At 34.4% G+C, this 19782-nt stretch overlaps 1 protein-coding gene across 1 annotated transcript in view; it reads left to right on the forward strand.

Moving 5' to 3' along the window:
- Positions 1–19782, forward strand: part of KLHL1 (kelch like family member 1) — a 566614-nt gene that overhangs the window by 413105 nt on the left and 133727 nt on the right. The gene's annotated exons all lie outside the window — the stretch shown is intronic.

Below are 19782 nucleotides of genomic sequence, written 5' to 3' on the forward strand. Positions count from 1 at the left end.
TGGAGAAAAATGTAGATGGAGTCAAACATATATAAATCTGGAAGCATAGCTATATTTTCATTAAGCTTGATAAATAAAATCTTTTAAAATAAGTTTATTTGCACTTTAAATTGTCTCCACATAATTCACGTATCTTGCTTTAGTGATTTTTGTTTTACTTATTCATGTGAGTAATATCTCTTTATATTAAAACTATTGTAGCGGTTGCCAGAATTGGATTTGTATCATTTTATTATATTTTAAGGATAATAACATGATACCTAGCATTACTGATTTTTAAATAGACAACCAAATTACAATAATTTCATGTTAAATAAGGACAATGCATAATGTATTGATAGTAGAATTTATTCTTGTGGTCAATTCTAAAGTCCCAAATATATTTATCATCTCTTAGTAGTTACACTTATTTTCTCTCACTTTAGAAATTTTTTTTCTTTCATTGATCTTTGGAACTAAGGCAATTTTATAGTTTCAGCTATATAAAAGAATAGCTCCCACTTCATCACAGAATTTAGATGGTAATTCTTAGATTATTTTAATAAAAGTTTTCTTAAAGAGAAATGTTAGGTATTATCAATAATCAAACTATGCATGTACGCTATGTGAATAATTGTATTTCTCTACCTATCTGGGAATGAAATGTCAGGCATGTTTGACTCTTTACTTCTTTGACTCCATAAAAATCACATTATTCTGTTTTCACAGTATCCTGACACATCCTTTTCTACTGTCTCTCAGATCAGTCCTTTACTCTTTATTCCTATTCCCACCACCCTCGTTCAGACCCTTCTCATGTCACATCTAAACTCCTGTACTAGCTTCCCAACTAGACTCTTATTTTCATGTTCACATAATTCAGGAGGATGTATGACACAAAGCTGATGCCTTTGTATCTAAAACTTCACCATCAGAAAACATTTTTATGCCATTTGTAAAATAATCCTCCATGTTTATCATGTCATTTCCCAGCTTACAAACTGTCATGTCTCCCTATGAATGGAGGAAAAGTTCTAGCCTTGTTAACTCAACTTTTAAGGCCTTCTGGAAACAGGGACTTCATTTTCTGACATCATCATCATCATCATCATCATCATCATCATCATCATCATCATCATCATCATCATTATCCAACATATCCTCCAAATCAGAAAAAAAGTATTTACAATAAAATTGCTTAATAAACCCATTGGTCTCTTCACTTTTTACCGGCCCATTTCGTTAACTTGGAATGCCTTCCTCCTCCTTCCCTACTTTGCTAACTCTGTTCAAGATTTAAGATCTAGAACATATCCTACATCTCCTATGTAGTCATTGCCTCACTACCTCAGCTCATAACTTCCTCCAAATATGTAGAGCATTTGTCTAAGCTAATCATTTTAAACATTACCTAGACTGCCTTTGTTTCTTGACTTAATGTATTATATTGTTATGTATTATCTTATAAGCTAAATTTTAAACTTTTTGAAAGCATAGACTACATATTATATTTCTTTGAGTCTTCTGCAATACCTTATTTATACTTAGTAATTTTGGGAGATTTCAGTTTATTTCTCTTTTTTATAACTTGTCTTTTGTTCTTTTTGTTTGTTTGTTGGCTTTCTAATTTTTAATGCATAATCAATTATTTAATTTTCTCCCTTTCTATTTTGTCAATGTGCATTTTAGGGATGTAATTTCCCCCCTGTGGACTGCTTTAGCTGATTCCCAGAAATTTTGGTATGTTGTTTCATCATTATTATTTTCTTTCACATATTTATTATTTCATTTTTACCCACTCATTGGGAATTTCATTGTTAAGTTACCATTTGCATATGTTTTCCCATTGTGCTCCCTCAAATGATGATTTTTTTATGTTATGGTCATTGTTTGCCTTTTTAAAATTATTTGTATCATCTCTATGCTCTAACTGATGAGTTTTTTAAAAGTTATATATGATGCAAAGAAATACATATATTCTTTGGTAGTCTCTTTTAGAACATATAAGTAGCTGTGGTACATCAACCATTTGTTTAATTCTCTGGTTTTTTTTGTTTTATATCTCACTGTTAAATTTCTCCAAACCTGAGTAGACATGAAAATATCCTGTCATTATTGTATTATCAGCTGTAACATATTGTTACTCAGTTCCTTTTTTCCTTCATGAATTTAAATACTAAGGCATTTATAACACATAAATTTAATATTGATGTTAATTTGTTGTCTGTTTTTCCTTTCTGCATAATGGAGCTTCCTTGTTTATCTCTTTTTATGCTGTAAATGTTTGTTAATTGTGCGGTTTTTTTTCCTGATTGTGTGATTGAATCTCTTTTTTTAATTCACCTGACACATAGTATTATAATAAATTCTGTTCAAGCCTCTCTTTTTATGTGTATGTATATTTGATTTTAGGTATGTTTCTTCTATGAAATAGGTTGTTTATTTTTAATACAATCTGTCAATTTTTGTCCTATAAGTTTTTATCCATTCACATTTAAAGTTATAAATTTATTTTTTCCACCATCTGTCTCTAATGATTTTTCCAAATTAGATATTTTTTGCTCTGCATTCAAGTACTTTCTCTTTTCAGTCATTTTAGATTAATGTATTTTAATATAATTCTTTTGATACCAGCTCCCTTTCCATCATCTTCAAATTTTGCCCCACCACATTTTGGTACCCCTTTCCCTAGCATTAGAGTTTTGCTTAACTTATTATTATTACTATCATTATTATTATTATTATTAATTATATTTTTCTTTCTTCCTGTTTGTCCAGTATAACTTCTACTTGACTACTAATGTCACATTTTAGTAAAAGTACCTTATGTTTACTTTCAATTTCTCTGTTATTTTGCTGCTATTGTCCTTGGTTCCTCTGTTAAGGTTTTTAACTGAGTTTTATTTCTCCTGAGATCTCCCCCGCAAAACCCTTCCCCCCTGTCATTGCTCACTTTTTGACTCTTTCCCCTTTGGTGATGTTTTTTCCTTGGGGCAGGACCACAAAACTGTCTCAGCCTCTTCCATGCTGGGAAAGTCACATTTCATTTTCCTCAATCTTTTTTTCCAATTGATTTCTAGGGAGATAGATCTGGTCCCAGATGATCCCTTTACTTATGGCAAGTCTGGTATATAAATGCACATGCTCTTGACCCTATTTATATTTGCCTATTTCTTTCATTAATTCATCTCATTTTTATCATTTATTACTCTTTTGGGTGTATGTGGATTCTCAACTAATTTCTTCATCTGAATTTCCAGTTTCATTTACTTGGTTTTGTTATTTTCTTAGTATTGCCAGATCTTGCTTTACTTCTTTGGATGTTCCACTTATCTATCAGCACAGAGTTCTTAGGATATCTTATATAATTCCCTGTTTCATCTTTACTTCTCACTTTTTACCTCATTTAATTATTCTAACATATGCTACCCTGCGTTGTTCATTTTAAAAATTCATTTGATAGGATTTTGTTTCCTAACACTATTATTTAGCTAGTTCTCATCTGTTTGGTGTTTCTCTTTATTATTATTTTTCTTTCTTTGTTGCTTATTTTGTTTATTGTGTGAAGAATCTGTGTTTCTTTGATCCTCTTTGACCTGTTAGATCAGTCATTGTTACCAAATTTTTATGAAAATGTTCTTTTTACTTATCAAGGTTATTCTTGATAAGAAGCATAAGATGAAAAAAGAAATGTTTTTCTGCAGTTTTTAATTGGAAACCATATCTTTAAGGCTGAACAATTGAATGAAAGGTATAAAAAATACTTTTTATTTTTTTGCTGCAGGAAAACAATTAACTTGGTAGGGCTCTTATCAGAAAAGTTGTTTTCCATGTGCATCTCAGAGTCATACAAAGCCATGACAAAAATGTGAGTATGTAAATAATCTTTTCCACTGGTCTGTAGAATACTGACTTCAATTGAAGTGTTAAACAACACACATGCAAAAATATCATTTTCTTTGATGTCATGGAAAATGTAACATTCAAACAAAAGTATTCTCTGCTGATGAATAGTTTTTCCAATTTCTTCTGTACAACATTTTACTATTTTTACACTGATTATAGAGTACTTAAAATGAAATTCATAGCCACATATGACATATGTTTACCATTTCCATTATTACCCAGACTACAAAAGAAATCTAGATTGCAGCTTATTGAAACAGTTCATCATTATGAATTTATCTATCAATATAAGTAACTTAGAAACTCTCTTACAAATAGACAGTTAGGCCCACAATTAAATATGAAGATATATTTGATTAGATGAGAATTGATTGGATTACATTTGGGGGATTGCATAACTATGTCATCATCCAAAGTTTCTTTCTGTCAACAGATCCCATCCCCTTAACACCAATATTATTTATCTCATTGATGCAGTATGACTGCAAATAATGGAACACCAAGATATCATATGAATTAAAATTTCAAAATATCACAGAGATCAATGAAAGACATCTAATGTGTAAGCCATACAGTATTATCATTGCAATGACAAGGGCTGATTTTGAGAAAAAGTATAGTATATTGTCCTAGACATGGAGTCAAAAACCCTTGTTTTGATACCAAATCTTCTACTTTATTGCTTGTATTATTTAGGTTAAGTCATCTAACCTCTCTGAGCCTTAGTTTCCTCATTCTTAAAATGTAAAGGTTGGAATAGATAACCTCACAGGCTCTTTCCAGCTTTAAGAATATGGGGCAGGGGGAGAGGAAGAGTATGAAAAAGAAACCACAACCCAAAACATTGAGTTTATTTTATGTTGTTGTTGTTGTTTTTATCAGACCCTATATGGATTGCATTGTCATAGGGAATTTAAAATAATAAAGTCCTTGAAAGATGGAACCAGTCACAGTAAAGAGATGACAGGATCCTTTGATGAAGTAATGCAGTGACCATGAGTGAGTCATAAAGAGAATCATATATTTTGACAAGAAAGAGAAGCTGTGCCTCTCCTCCTCCTCCCCATACAGCCATCTTCTACCATCCTTTCTCAAATTGAAAGTTGGTCCAGGTGAAAATCACAATTGAAGAAAAAACTCAACTTCAAATGGGAATGTTAGAAATTTAATGGAGAGAGAGAAAAGGAGGATGAAAAAAGTCACAAGAGCTGATAAAGTGGAAACTTAGAAAAAGGTGCCCATTATAGGGAACAGAGTCAGAACTGTGGGACCACATGAAGAGTGCTGAAATCACTGCCTTCCCTCCTCCTCCAACCCCCAAACATCCTAAGGTAATAATACTGTATTTCCATTTTTTCCCCTTTTGGGTTCCTTCATAGGAGCCTAAAACCTTTCTCTTTGGGCACAAGGAAAGTATTTTACTTACATTTGCTTTAAATTTCTACTTTGACTTAGAGAGCAATGTTAATCTTCCTCTTCCCTCATTGTACTATTTTAGATTGCATCTGGGCTGAAGCTATTGAAAACTGAGAGAAGGAAAGATCTAACACTGAAAAGTTTTGCCAGATGCTTTGTTTTCTGCCTGAGGGTTTGGGACTGAAAATGATAAAGAGAATTACAAACTCTTTAGTTCAGCTTCCCAGAGTAGAGGGAATAAAGCATTATAAAGGGAATTCCCTCACCAAGGGTTCTTACTATGTGTGCATCTGTGTATGTCTGTCTATTTGTGTGTGTTGAATATGTGTGTGTGTGTGTTTGATGAACACCTTTAACAATCTGGTGAAAACTAATACTACTCTTATCTGTTGCCCACATAACTGAAATATAGTTAGGAGTTAGGAGGGAGGGAGAGAAAGAGTGAGAGAGAGAGAAAGACAGAGAGAGAGACAGAGAGAGAGAGAGAGAGAGAGAGAGAGAGACAGTGATGGAAATATATACATAAATACATATATACACATATATATTAAAATGTATGTGTGTTTATATATATATATACATATATACATATATATTCTTATACAAGCTCATGAATAGGTTAAAAAGTGCTCATCTAAACAATGATTCAGCAGGAAAGGCAACTAGGAGTAATTGAACATTTCTGTTCATTGCACCATCCTGCTAACGAGCAGAAAGTGGAGAAAATGCTAAAACATAGCACAAATGAAGACAACAAGCAGATAACCAAAAGCAATTTTGGAAGACCTTGGGCAAGTTTGGCATATCCACCGTAGAGATTTTATAGGATAGTGTGGACAGGAATAACACAAAATGTAAAAGGGAATGGTTTTGAAAATCCATTGTGCAAACTTGCTATTTGTATATACATATATATTTAATGGAATCCAACTTAAAAAAAAACAAAACTATTTTAGACTTAGAAATCAAATAAAATATACAAGAGAAGTAAAACTCCCTGACATGAATTTGACCCTGTATTTTCTTTTTTTAAAAAAAAAAATTATTTTTAGTCTCCAACATTCACTTTGAATTTTTGAATTTCAAATTTTCTCCCCATCTCTCCCCTCCGCCCCAACACCCCTTCCTCAATTTGCCCACCCTTCTCTCATCCCCCTTCTCTCATCCCCATCCATTTTCCTGTAGGGCAAGATATTGGCTGTTCATCTTACTTCCCAGTTGCATGCAAAAACAATTTTTAACATTAATTTTTAAAGCTTTCAATTCCACATTTTCTCCCTTCCTGCCTCACCACTCACCTCATTAAGAAAGCAAGAAATTCAATACAGGTCAAACATGTGTAGCCATATAAAGCACTTCCATAACAGTCATGTTGTGAAAGACAAGCCACATGTCCCTTTATCCTGTCTACCCTCCATTTACTCCATTTTCTCCCTTGACCTATTCCCCAGCAATAGTGTTTGCTTCTGATTACCCCTTCCCATCTGCTGTCCCTTCTATTATCCTACCTCTCCTATCCATTTCCCCCCTCCTTTCCTGCAGGGTGAGATAGATTTCTATATCGAGTTGAGTGTGTGATTCCTCCTTAAGCCAAATCTGATGAGAGTAAGGCTCACTTATTCCCTCTCACCTCCCACCTCTTCCTGTCCATTGTAAAAGCTCTTTCTTCACTCTTTTATGTGAGATGATTTACTACATTCTACCTCTCCCTTTCTCTTTCTCCCAGTACATTTCTCTCAACATTTAATTTTAATTTTGTAGGTATCCTTCTTTCATATTCAGCCCACATTGTGCACTCTATGTATATATACATGCATATGTGTACATGTATGTATACATGTATGTGTATGATTATATGTATGTACATATGCATATAATGTGTTTTGTGCATATATGTACACATATACATGCATGTAGAAATATTCATATGTATATATGTATGCACATATATGCATACCCACACTATTCATATATGCATATGTACACACATATATGTACACAGTTCTATACAGCATGTGTATGTGCCTTTATATGCACTCATACACACATACATGCATGTGCAAGTGTATCTATACATATGTGCATATGTATGAACACATACATATGTACATAATACATACATATACATATATGTGTGTATATACATAATATATGTGTGTATATGTATATACATATATATGTATATACATATATGCTCTGTAACTACCCAAATACTGAGAAAGGTCTCAAGAGATACAAATATCTTTCCATGAGGAATGTAAACAGTTTAATGAGTCCTGCATGGTTTCTCTTTCCTGTTTACCTTTTTATGTTTCCCTTGATTCTTGTATACGAAAGTCAAAATTTCTATTCTGTTCCACTCTTTTCACCAAGAATGCTTGGAAATACTCTACTTCATTGAAATTCCATTTTCTCCCTTCAGTATTATACTCAGTTTTGCTCAGTATATGATTCTTGGTTTTAATTCTACCTCCTTTGCACTCTGGAAGATTATATTGCAAGCCCTCCAATTCCTTAGTGTAGAAGCTGCTAAATCCTTTGTTATCCTGATTATTTCCACAATACTTGAATTGTTTCTTTCTGGGTGCTTGTAATATTTTCTCCTTGACTTGTAAACTAGAATTTGACTGCAATATTCCTAGGTATTTTCCTTTTGTGGTCTCTTTCTGGAGGTGATTGATGGATTCTTTCCATTTCTATTTTACCCTCTGCTTCTAGAATATCTCTGCAGTTTTCCTTGATAATTACTTGAAAGATGATGTTTAGGCTTTTTTTTTAGTCATGGTTTTCAAATAGATACATAATTTTTAAATTGGCTGTCCTGGATCATTTTCAGGTCAGTTGTTTTTGTCAATGAGATACTTCACATTTTCTTCTACTGTTTTTCATTCTTTTGGTTTCGTTTTGTAATTTCTATACTTTTCATAAAGTCATTAGCTTCCATTTGCCCTATTCTAATTTTGGAATTATTATTTTCTTCAATGAGTACTTGGACCTCCTTTTCCATCTGGCCAATTCTCCTTTTTAAACTGTGCTTCTTCTAATTTGCTTTTTGGACCTCTGTTGCCATTTGGGTTAGTCTGTTTCTAAAGGTGCTATTTTCTTCAGCAATTTTTTTAGGTCTCCTTTATCAAGCAGTTGATTCATTTTTCATGATTTTATTGTATCACTCTCATTTCTCTTCCCACTTTTTTCCTCTACTTCTCTTACTTGATTTTCAAAATCCTTTTGAGACCACTTCATATTTTTATTGAAGGCTTTGGATTTAGGCACCTTAACTTTCCTGTCTTCTTCCTGCTTTGAGCTTCCTCATCCCCAAGGAAATAAGAAAATATCTTTTCCCCAGGAAAGTAACTTGTTAGACTCTTATTTTGTCACCTTTTAGGACATTTTCTCAGCCAAATCCTTGACTTTTGAGCTCTTTCTTAAGTAGAGAGTGTATGACCCTAAGTTTCAGGGTTTTTCTGCATTTGTTTTCAGAGATATCCATAGAGACCTGCAAGTTTCCAGTTCCTCCAAAGTGGTATAATCAAAAGAGAGGTGTTTACTCCTCTCCTTCCCTGCACTCTGTTCTGTGAGCAACCACAAGCACTCTTTTCTGTCCTGGAACTGCAAATAGGAGTCCCTCTCTACAGCTGCCACCAGCTTTGCCATGCCAGTGCTCCTCCTCACCCCAGGAATGACCATCAGGACTGTGATTCATATCAGCCACCAGTTTCCCCCACAGTCTGTAGGATAAGAGATCCAGAAGCAGCTGCAGCAGCTGCAGCTGTGGCAGTGGCTGCCACTGCCCTGGGCTAGGCCTGGGACTGGGATCAGATCCCATTCTTCTCTTATACAGATAGCTTACCCACTGACCTTTGAAGCTCTCTTTGGAGTTTGTGGGTTGAGGAGTCTGGAAACCACAGCATCAGTGAGTGATTGAGTGCCCTGATACCTGTCTCTGCAGACATGGCCCATGCTGCACTGAGCTCCACTCTGAGGCAAGTAAAATAAACCCTTCCTGTACATCTTGAAGATTATGTGAGGCTGGAAATCTGTTTTACTCTATCATTCTGTGGCTTCTGCTGAGCTAGAATTTATTTATAGTCGTTTTTGCAGGTATTTTAGGGGTTTGAGTGGGGAGCTCAAGCAACTCCCTACTTCTACTCCCCACACTTATTATTAATATACTTTAACTTAACTTGTATAAAATAAATCTTTATTAAGAAGCATATTCTTGTATAACATTTTTGCTTTAAAAAATCTCTTTGGGGTGAGCAAAATGAGCAATTTTTATATACAATGAACACTTTTCACAAATATTCTTGGTGTTTACATAATGTTACATTCAGATTTTACGTTAACCTACTTCAAAATTTATTTTTCACCTGTAATGGTGACAATGAAGGTTGTCCATAAATGGCTTCAGAAATTAAGTCCAAGGGTATTTTTCTCTATTTGGTTAATGAATAACTGTTTACCAATCGAAACAAAATAAAACCAATAACTATCCATGATATTGTGAGAAGGAAAAATTCCTCAGCTTAGTTTTGGAGCTCTCTTGTCCTGTTCTCTCACAAATAAGGATAAGACTTCTATTATTACCCCTTTATCCCACATTACATTTCTGCCTGATCAAAAAGAACTGATTTGGAAGAAAAGGAACATCATTTTATCCTTTTAGTGAGTTCTTTGGCTCTCTGCTGTGGGCAAGACTTGTTTAAGAAAGCTCAGCTTTCAGTATAATAAAGAAACAAATGCTTAACGTTTCCTTTTCTGAAGCCCTAACACAAACTGTTGCCTGGAAGCCCACTGATTTTTCACTGAGAGAGACCTCTTCTAATGCTTCTTTTGTGCAACACATAGTCAAGCATAGCATCTCCTCCTGAATAAACAGTATGTCTCCAGTGTTATAGTGGACGTTCTTGTTGTGGGAAATCATCTTCATCAAGCTTCTAACTGGTAGAGAAACCCCATGAAAAAAAGGAACATTTAAAGAAACATTTAATATATAGGCGGGAGAAGAAAGACTGTGAAAGTAAGGTATTATAAATATAAATAAACACAAATGCTTGCAAATTCTCCACACTTTAGCAGTGTGGAGAAACTGAAAGTATAACCTGAAAGTAAAGTATAAACCTGGACAAATAAATTGTCAGTGTCCCTAGGAGGGGAGATTATAGACAAAAAGAACAGAGAAAGAAACAGTATGGTATAATGGAATGACTACCGGATTTGAATTCAGATCCTAGTTTTGATGATCTATGTAATGATTTGAAAATCCTGTTATCCCTTTAATTTTTAGTTTCTTCATCTATAAAATGAAAATAATGGTCTATATGATCTCTAAAATACCTTCCAGTTCCAAAATTTGGTTAGAACTAATCCCAAATACCTGTGAATAACATATTTCGGAAAAGGATAAAGAACCATTAGAATAAAAGCTCCATGATTACAAGTACTATCTTTGTGCTTGCGTGGCACATAGACTGTGTTTAATACATTTGAAAGTTGTAAAAGTTTATCATTGTTGGATGGATTCCAGGGAACAAAGCTGAAGTGCATAGTCTTTACTACATACAGAGTAGGATAAAGACAGCTTAATGCACTGTCTATTTTCTCTGCCAGAAGAGGGTCAACTATCACTTTACAGCTGGCACCTATTGAGTTTCATTTCGTAGGGACGAGGAATGTAAACCCTGAAAAGTTTACACAATTTCTCTAAAATCACAAAAGTAGTTGGAACCCAGGTCTTGTCATTCTTGATAAAGGGTTTTTTCTGCTGCTTTATGAATAGATGTTTGCTTGGGAGATCTTGAACATTCTGCACTGATATTCAGGTCTCCCTGAGTTAAAAGCTTTCCTTAGTACTTACTAGATGTGTGATCCTGGGCAAGTACTTTACCTCTTAGAATTTTATTTCCATTCCTGTAAAATGAGGATAGTTGATGCATCTAAATCATCATGTTGTTTTGAGGATCAAATGGGATGATATTCTTCTTGAGAGTAGGTACTAATTGTTTTTGTCGCTTTTTATCTCCAGGCTCATCGCAGTGCCTAGGTACAAAGTAGGTGTCCGGTAAATGCTTGTTGGCTGACTGACTAAAATCACATGAGATAATATATGTAAATAACTTTACAAAACATAAAGAACTATATAAGTATTAAATATAACTAACTATTGTGTCTTAAATTATAATATTCATCACAAATATATATTGGCAATAATCACAGAAAAAGGGAAAATAGGAAAAAGAAAAATGAAAGTCCTATTTTCTTTACTAAAATTTCTGTTCATTCTTTCAGACAGATTTCCTTTCCCATATTTTTATGATTTTGTAATCAGTACGATTTCTAAAGTACTCATGCCCCACCAAAGGAAGGAAAAAAATGACAAATTCACCTAGCCATGGACCTGGAGAAACAAGAACTGCGGGTGAAATAGTTCTAATTAGCACAGTTTGTCAGCTCTAAGTCAAGCAGGCAAAAATCAGGTCAAGACGGCTATTCTTACTTATCTATTTCAGTTGCAGCTCTTACTTTTCAATGAGGTCTATGATGATAAAATCAGTGAAGGGGCCCCTTGAAGATAAATTGGTTAGGCACAGTCTTTGGAATCTAAAGTGAAAAGCAAAATTGGAAAAGAAAATAAAACTCAACATTAGAGTTGCTGACTTTCCTTCTTTTTTCATATGTGCAAACCACAAAATTGTGGAACCCACAGTGCTATAAGATGTGACATAGAATCACTAATGTTAATTTTAAAATCAAAGAAGCTGGTATGTATTGAAATTAGGTGAAGAAAAAGGAGATGTTTAATTTAAGCTATAAATCTTTCTCTAAAAAAAAACAAAAAAACAAAAAGAGCCATATCATAACAAGAAGCTGATCCATTATCTCTGCCCTTTATAAGACTTTCCTTCTTTATATCTGACTCAGTAACCTACTTTGCTCCATTTGGTTCCACTTCAGCACATTTTCTTTGTGCCCAGTGTGTGACTATGGAGAATACCAGATCAAGGTCGTCAGTTTGCACCAAGTCACAGAAATAACTTTCAAAATCCTAACTAAAATTGTGCCAGCTGTAACCCTAGCAACTTGTTTTTTCAACATGGGAGGGAAAAATCCTTTGTAGCATGAATGTCTTTCCTGGAGATTCAGAGCAGGTTTTTACAGAGGAAACAGTAATTTTGCCTCTTTTGGTATCTCTAGCACTTTGCACAGCCCCTGGTACATAGTAGATAATTAGTAAATGTTTATTGATTGATTTTATCAGTCCCTAACAACCAACACAGGTGTAGAACATTAGCACAAAGACAGGTAGGGACAGCATTTGCGTATAAGAATAGCCTCAAGACCATGGAAAGCTAGGCATATATTTAGTTTACCAACTATAAAAGCTCCAGTTGTTTCTTGATTTCTCCATGTCTGATCTATATCTCACCAGTGGATACAGATGACTCTGGAAGAAAGAGTCAGGCTGGTGATTTTGCATAGCTCTCTTTGCATTACTTGGCATCACCTCTTAGATGTCATATAATATATGTAAAGAAGTTTACAAAACATAAAAAACTATAGAAGTATTCAATTATTCAAGAATGGAGGACAAATTACAAGAGCAACAATTTTCTCCATAATAATACATTCTATAATTTTGCTGGGATTTGAAGTCCAGCTAAGTCAGTCATGCAATAAATATTTAAGTACCACGCACTATGTTAAGTGCGGGGGATACAAAGAAAGACAAAAGACAGATACTTTCTGACCTCAAGGAGTTCACAATCTAACGTGGGAAAATAACAAAAAAGAAGCTGAAAAGGGGAGGGGAGGGCATGATAAAATCTAGGAGTGCAGCCAGGTGGATAATTATGAGATGGCTGCCATGGGCACTCTCCTTAAAAGGAGGATCAGGAAGGAACTCATCGCTGTCCATCCCTCCTTTGACTATAGTCAGAGGGAGGGAAAGGCCCCGGGTGCAGAGGTACTAAGAAAGTGTGACTTTCAGAGCTGATGGGATCTTTCTGTAAGATGAGTTTCTGGAGACAGTGATGAAGCTCACTGGTCCAGACACTAGATTTTAAAGATTCCATTATTTTCTCTTTCTTGGGAATCAGAAAAAAATATTAACTATTCTCCAGTCCTGTGGTCATCTCTTATTCTCCATAATCTTTTATTAAAAATGCATAGACAGTGCATCTATGTTTTTAATACTTCAGAATATAAATTACCTGAGCAAAATTACTTGAATTTATTACAGGCAACTAAGTGTTATCTTACTATCTCCTTGTTTTGAGATCAACTCCCTACTAGCCATCTTTGATGGGTCGTTTCCCCATTAAAAGGCCATTTTTCTTTGAAAATAGAAGCAAAAGAAGAAAAAAAATACCTTTTTCTGAATTGACATCTTCCTGTCCTGTTTTAATCCTCTCTTCTTCAATGTACTTAAAAAATAAAACATAAATAAGCAAAATATTCCTTACTTTATGTTTAGTTTTCCTCATTTTTTTCAGGTCTTTATGAGCTCTAATACTCTTTAAACTATTCATGGAGCAATATGCCCCATTTTTATATTTGTTTTCTGGAATCTACCTCTCTCTGTCTCTCAATCTATATTATATATGTACATATAATGTATATTTTCTGGAATCTACCTCTCTCTGTCTCTCAATCTATATTATATATGTATATGTCTCTCTCTCTCTCTCTATATATATATATACACATACACATACATTTATACAAGTTGTGTACATCTATCCATATGAATATCTATAGATGTATAGGTATATATCTTAAAATATGTATACATACATATATACAAGTTGTTTACATCTATCAGTATGGAGAAAGAGAAACAGAGAGAGAGACAGACAGACAGAGAGAGACAGACAGAGACAGAGACAGAGAGACAGAGACAGAGAGACAGAGACAGAGAGAGAGACAGAGAGAGAGAGGGAGAGGGAGAGAAAGAGGGAGAGAGAAAGAGAGAGAGAGACAGAGAGAGAGAGAGATCCAACACATCTTTACAATTAAAATTCCCACCGCTATTCTAGTATGCTTTTATGCTTGACATGGTCTGTTTCCTGAAGTTTTCACCTTTTATTCTTTCTGTCTAGGTGACCTCTAGTATACTGTGATGGCAGTAGTCTTTTTTCCTCAGTTGATTGACACCCAAATGTTTTCCATTATGAATCTACATTCTCTTATTCCCAGTTCTGCATTTAATCATGTGATTTCACTTTCTTAAAACACATTTCAACTTTGATTTCCTCTTTGACTCCACTTATTCTACTTATTTCCAATAAGACATATCAATCTAGAATAATATTACAATCATATTTTATATTGGAATAAGTCTCAATGATAACTATGAGATCAAATTTACCTTCTTAGCAATAGAACCTCTATTTAATTTTCTTCTTACCTTGACATTTGCATCAGTTTACATTTTGCTTTGAAGGCATGAATTCTTCTCTTATCTCATTTCTTGGACTTTGTCTGTTGTCAGTTTTGGGAAGTCTCAACAGATAGTTTTGCTACTTTGCAGCTACTCTGTATGCTATCTAGATTGGTAGAGGAAAAAGTGCCTATGAACAGGTAAGTGCTAATGTATATTTATACATAGGCACTTTTTTCCTCTACCATTTTTTTCTTTTTAAAATTCTGAAGTTTTAGATTAAACCTCAAGAATCTATGTCTGTAGGATTTGGGGAGGCACAAAAGAACCCTATGCTGCATATTTTGATTTAAAGATATTTAGACATTTGGAAAAATATTTTGCAAGGAGGAACATCATTGTACCCCCTTTGCTAAAAGTATTTTACAATTAGGTCAATACCTGCCAGTTATTGGAAATACATGATGACCTGTGTAAATTTCTTTTGACACAAAGCAGTTATTATGTGAAATAGTGAGAAAAAATAGGACTTAATCTTCAGGAGAACTGAGACAACCCCCTCCCCTCCTTTTATCTACTTAGCATGAACTTTATGTTCATTAGAAATAGGCAGAGTCCCCAGGGAATCACCAAGCAACATCTCTCTTTATAATGGTAAGAAGAAAAAGAAAAGAGGAAAAATGAGGGGAAAAGAAATCAAATTCTTTCCACTTTCAACTCAAAAACCAATAACTGAATTATGGCCTTGAGCAGTCAGAGCGTATAGATACTTTCTGTATAGAACCTAGCACAGCATGAATGCACCATGAATATAAAATAAATACATTTTGGTAAAGTGCCTAGCACAGAATCATGTGCTGATGGGTACTTAATAAATTCTATTTGATCGTGTTGGCTATGAATGTGCACAAAATGTTAATAAATGCAGTTCTCTTCCACAACAAGACTCTCATATACAGCCCCACGGGGGACCCAGACACTGTGTGAGGAAATTTAGGGTAGGGGGGCTTTGTGCACAGACTTGATCATGCTCCCACTGAGTGTATGTCAGGAGACTGACAAGAAAAAAACTTCTTAGAGTTGATTTAAATTGCTAGCTCAATAGAGACTGGCAGAGAGAATATAAAGTAAAAGACTTAGAGGTAGGTTAGAAAAACTACATACTAGGTGCCTGAAGTGAGGCTACTTTCAAGCATCCTTTTGAAGTAAGTCAACATGGATATAAGGATTACCTTGGGCCTTCTGTTAATATTGCTTTGTGGCTGTCGCTGTCTATGCTAAAGGTGCAAAACTTTCCAATGTACATAATCTACATGAGGACATTAGGACACTCATAAGTCACTACAACTTGGATAAGGCATTATTAACCAGGATGTCAGGCAAGCATTCAAGAATACATGGAGAAACACCTGTAAGGTAAGGCATCTTTTCCACTCATTTCTCAAAGTGCCTGTAGGCTTCAAATAAAGACCAGAAGAGCTCAAACAAATACTGAATAAAGTGTATCAGATCCCGAAGTATTTTTAGTAAAAATCAAATTCGAAAGTATTCATTTATTTCCTGGCAGCTGTTACTCATTACAGGACTGTACTTTATTATATTATGGTTTATATTCATTTAGTAAATTGTCATTAAATTAGAATTTATGTTCAAGAAAAATTTATGAGAAAGGCAAAATTCTCTGGCCACAATCTTTTTACTCTCATTATTTAATTTCCCCCAAAAGGGTAGTTAAGCCTCAGTGGCAGAAGAAATAACTTCATGCTTTGGCTTACTCTGTATTTGTAGACTCATCATCTATAATGCTTGGGAATTTCTCAGCTCAGAGTTGTTGTTGATCACCATTACCATCATTATCACTATGAAAAAGCACTTAACATGTCTATGTGCGGTGGCATTGCACTATGCTCTTGGGAAAAAGTCATTAAGACACTTTTTTCTGCCATTGCAAGACTTATACTAACGTGGAAATCCTATTTGGAAGAGTATATGCATTAGAAGAATAAATGATTAACAGTATTTTCATGTATGTTATGTATATACTCTGAGAGTAGAGACTTATCCCACATAATTTGTATTTACATCCCCAGTGCCTAAACATGCCTGGAAACCTAGTAGGTACTTACTAAATGTGTGTTGATTTCATTAATTGATTGATTAGAGTATCTGTAAGAGAACTTAAACACAAACTACAGTGGATAAAGAGGCATAAAGAGTCTTAATTTGTACTAGAGGTGGATAACCATATCGCTATGCATACAATGCCTATGTGTTTTCCTTTGTCATGTATGTTTCTCTGCATCTTTTCTATTATCTACCATTGATGTGGGAGATATACTTAATATTTTCATGGGGAGTGGGACAAGATCTTTTTTTTGATGTTTTAGTTACTGTGCTATTTGAGATCATGAGATAAAAAACTCATTGAAGTAAGGAACTATTATTATATATGAAAATAAAATGAAAAGTGCATAACATAATGAGGTATAGGGGAATGATAAAGATGAGACATAGACTGACCAGGTCAAGATGGAAAACACCGCCTTCTTTTACATTAAGTTGAGCAGATTTTGTGGCAAGAGGGAATTAAAGAACAATTTGAAATAACAAAAGTAGAAATCACGAAACTGATAAGGAATATCCAAACATAGTAGGTGCATCCTAAACCAGTCTCATGCCATAAATTTGACTATGACATAAATTTGAGTTAGAATAACAGGGTGATTGGATGAAGGGGAAAAAAGGACAAGGGGGGAGAGTAAAGAGCTTTGAAGTGTGAATCACTTAAAGGTGATCTAATGCACAACAATGAGTACCTGAGACAGATCACTTAAAATTATGATGGCACAAACAGAACTATGGACACAGAAGATCATATGGTTGCATGATATTTCGTTATGAGTCTTGGCTTTGAATATAGAGCTGCCAATCTGCTCTTTTCAAGAAAAGGCTTTTTCATCACTGTGCCTCAGTTAATCGAAACTGAGATATCCAATAGGGTCCTAAAGAGATGAAGCCTAGAAATTGGTAGTAGAGAGAAGTGATGACTACAAAAAGAGGAGGGAAGACCACTACTGAAAATGTTATGCCCAGTGGAGAAAAGAAATGTAATACTTGAGAATATAGTATTTATATGAATTCTAAGGTTTGCAAAGCATGTTCCACGTTATATCCTTTGATCCTTGCAATAATCCTATGAGGTAGGTGTTATTTTTATCCATATTTTACATATGAGGTAAGACTGAAAATAAGTCAAGTAACTTGTCTAAGGTTGCATAATTATTGAATTATATGACATTATATGAATTATGTGAGCATCTGAACTTAGATCTTCCTGAGTACAGCTATAGCTCTCTATTCATTCATGCCCAACTTTGTATAAAGAGACAACATTCTTGGCAATGTCATTGTTCTCAGTGGAAGGGAGAGATGCAATTCCCATTAGAGCACAGCAGAAAATAGTGTGATGACATCAACAGAGGAAATCTGCAGTCCTATTACATCAGTTGTCAGTTTCTTTGGCTATAAGACCAGGCAGTTTCCAGAGAAACCCTGGGATATAGGATTCTATATCATATGTTCTCGCTATGCATACAATGCCTATGTGTTTTCCTTTGTCATGTATGTTTCTCTGCATCTTTTCTATTATCTACCGTTGATGTGGGAGATATACTTAATATTTTCATGGGGAGTGGGACAAGAACTTTTTTTTGATGTTTTAGTTACTCTGCTATTTGATTACATGTTTTTTATCTGAATCATTGTTTTCTCCATTTGGCTGGTAAATTGATGAGGGCTCATGAACTACGGTTTTGAAATGGTACTGACTCAGAGTGCTGAAACCTGAAATATATTTACTGAGGCACCAAATGAGAAGGTGCTCTAGGTACTACATTTATCTTAGGAGCTTTGATCTCAGGGTCTGTATATTGTATTCTTTTCATTTCTCCTACCCTCAACATTAATTTTCTTTTGTTTTATCCCCTATTTTCACCAATAGGGAGTATTCTTATTATAAAGTAGCCTTAATTTCTAAGCATTCACATATATTCCTCCTAAGAATAAATTTTGGTATAGTTGAGGGAAGGCTGGGTTGTGAATTCTCTAAGTCCCTTGTAGTGTTGAGGCTCTGAGTAGGAGCTAGTTGAGTGGCCAATAGAATTTTACAGATACAGGTAAATATAGGTAGAATTTTATACAAACAAAGATGTATGTAGGGCAGGGGGAGAGGGACATGGCACCAAACCCATAAATGTATATCTCTGTTGATCCACATAGTATATGCCAAATAGTAGCAAGCATTTTATCTGAGGAATTACATTTTTTCAGTGTTACATTAATTAATTAATTCATTCATTCAGTTAGTCAGTCATCCAGGCAAGCAGTCATTCAACTTGTTACTTCACTAAAAATCTATATTACTAACAAGTGGCAATTTACACGAAACGATATTTTTCAGGAGTGAAAAGTCTGCTAGAATTAGATAATAAAACCAAATCATAAGATAAGGTGAATGTAAAATTACAAAATTTATAGGAAAATAAGAGAAATATGAGACAGATAAAATGTAACTATAACATATCTTTCATCATTTGACTTATAGTAATTGCTAAGTAAAAGCTTATTTATTTATCTGCTCAATTAAAACATTGTTGTATAAAGCACATTTTATTCAGAACTACAAGTAGAGTATAAGGTTATCAGCCTACCATAAAATCTAGAGGGAGGGTATACCAAGCATTGTGTAATGCTTTTGTCTATGGTAATCACTCCAAGCTTAACTTTCATCTACCATATCTGTGTATGTAATCTTATATATACATACACACAGATACCATGTACACATATATCCATGTATGTATATACACACATGAGAGTTAGCCTGGCTTAGCTAATATGTAACCAGCCTTATAGTTAGGAAGAGCAATATTGAAGTTCTGCCTTAAAGACGGAGGGATAAATGGTAAATAAATATACATACAGTTTTAGGAGACGTAACGGAGCCTGAAGTCAGGAAGACCAGGTTAGTTCAAATCTAGCCTTAGGCCCTTACAAGCTTTCTGCTCCTGGGCAAGTCACTTTACCCAGGTTACCTCAGTTTC

This window comes from Notamacropus eugenii, chromosome 6 (assembly GCF_028372415.1).
Source record: "Notamacropus eugenii isolate mMacEug1 chromosome 6, mMacEug1.pri_v2, whole genome shotgun sequence".
Lineage (NCBI taxonomy): Eukaryota > Metazoa > Chordata > Mammalia > Diprotodontia > Macropodidae > Notamacropus > Notamacropus eugenii.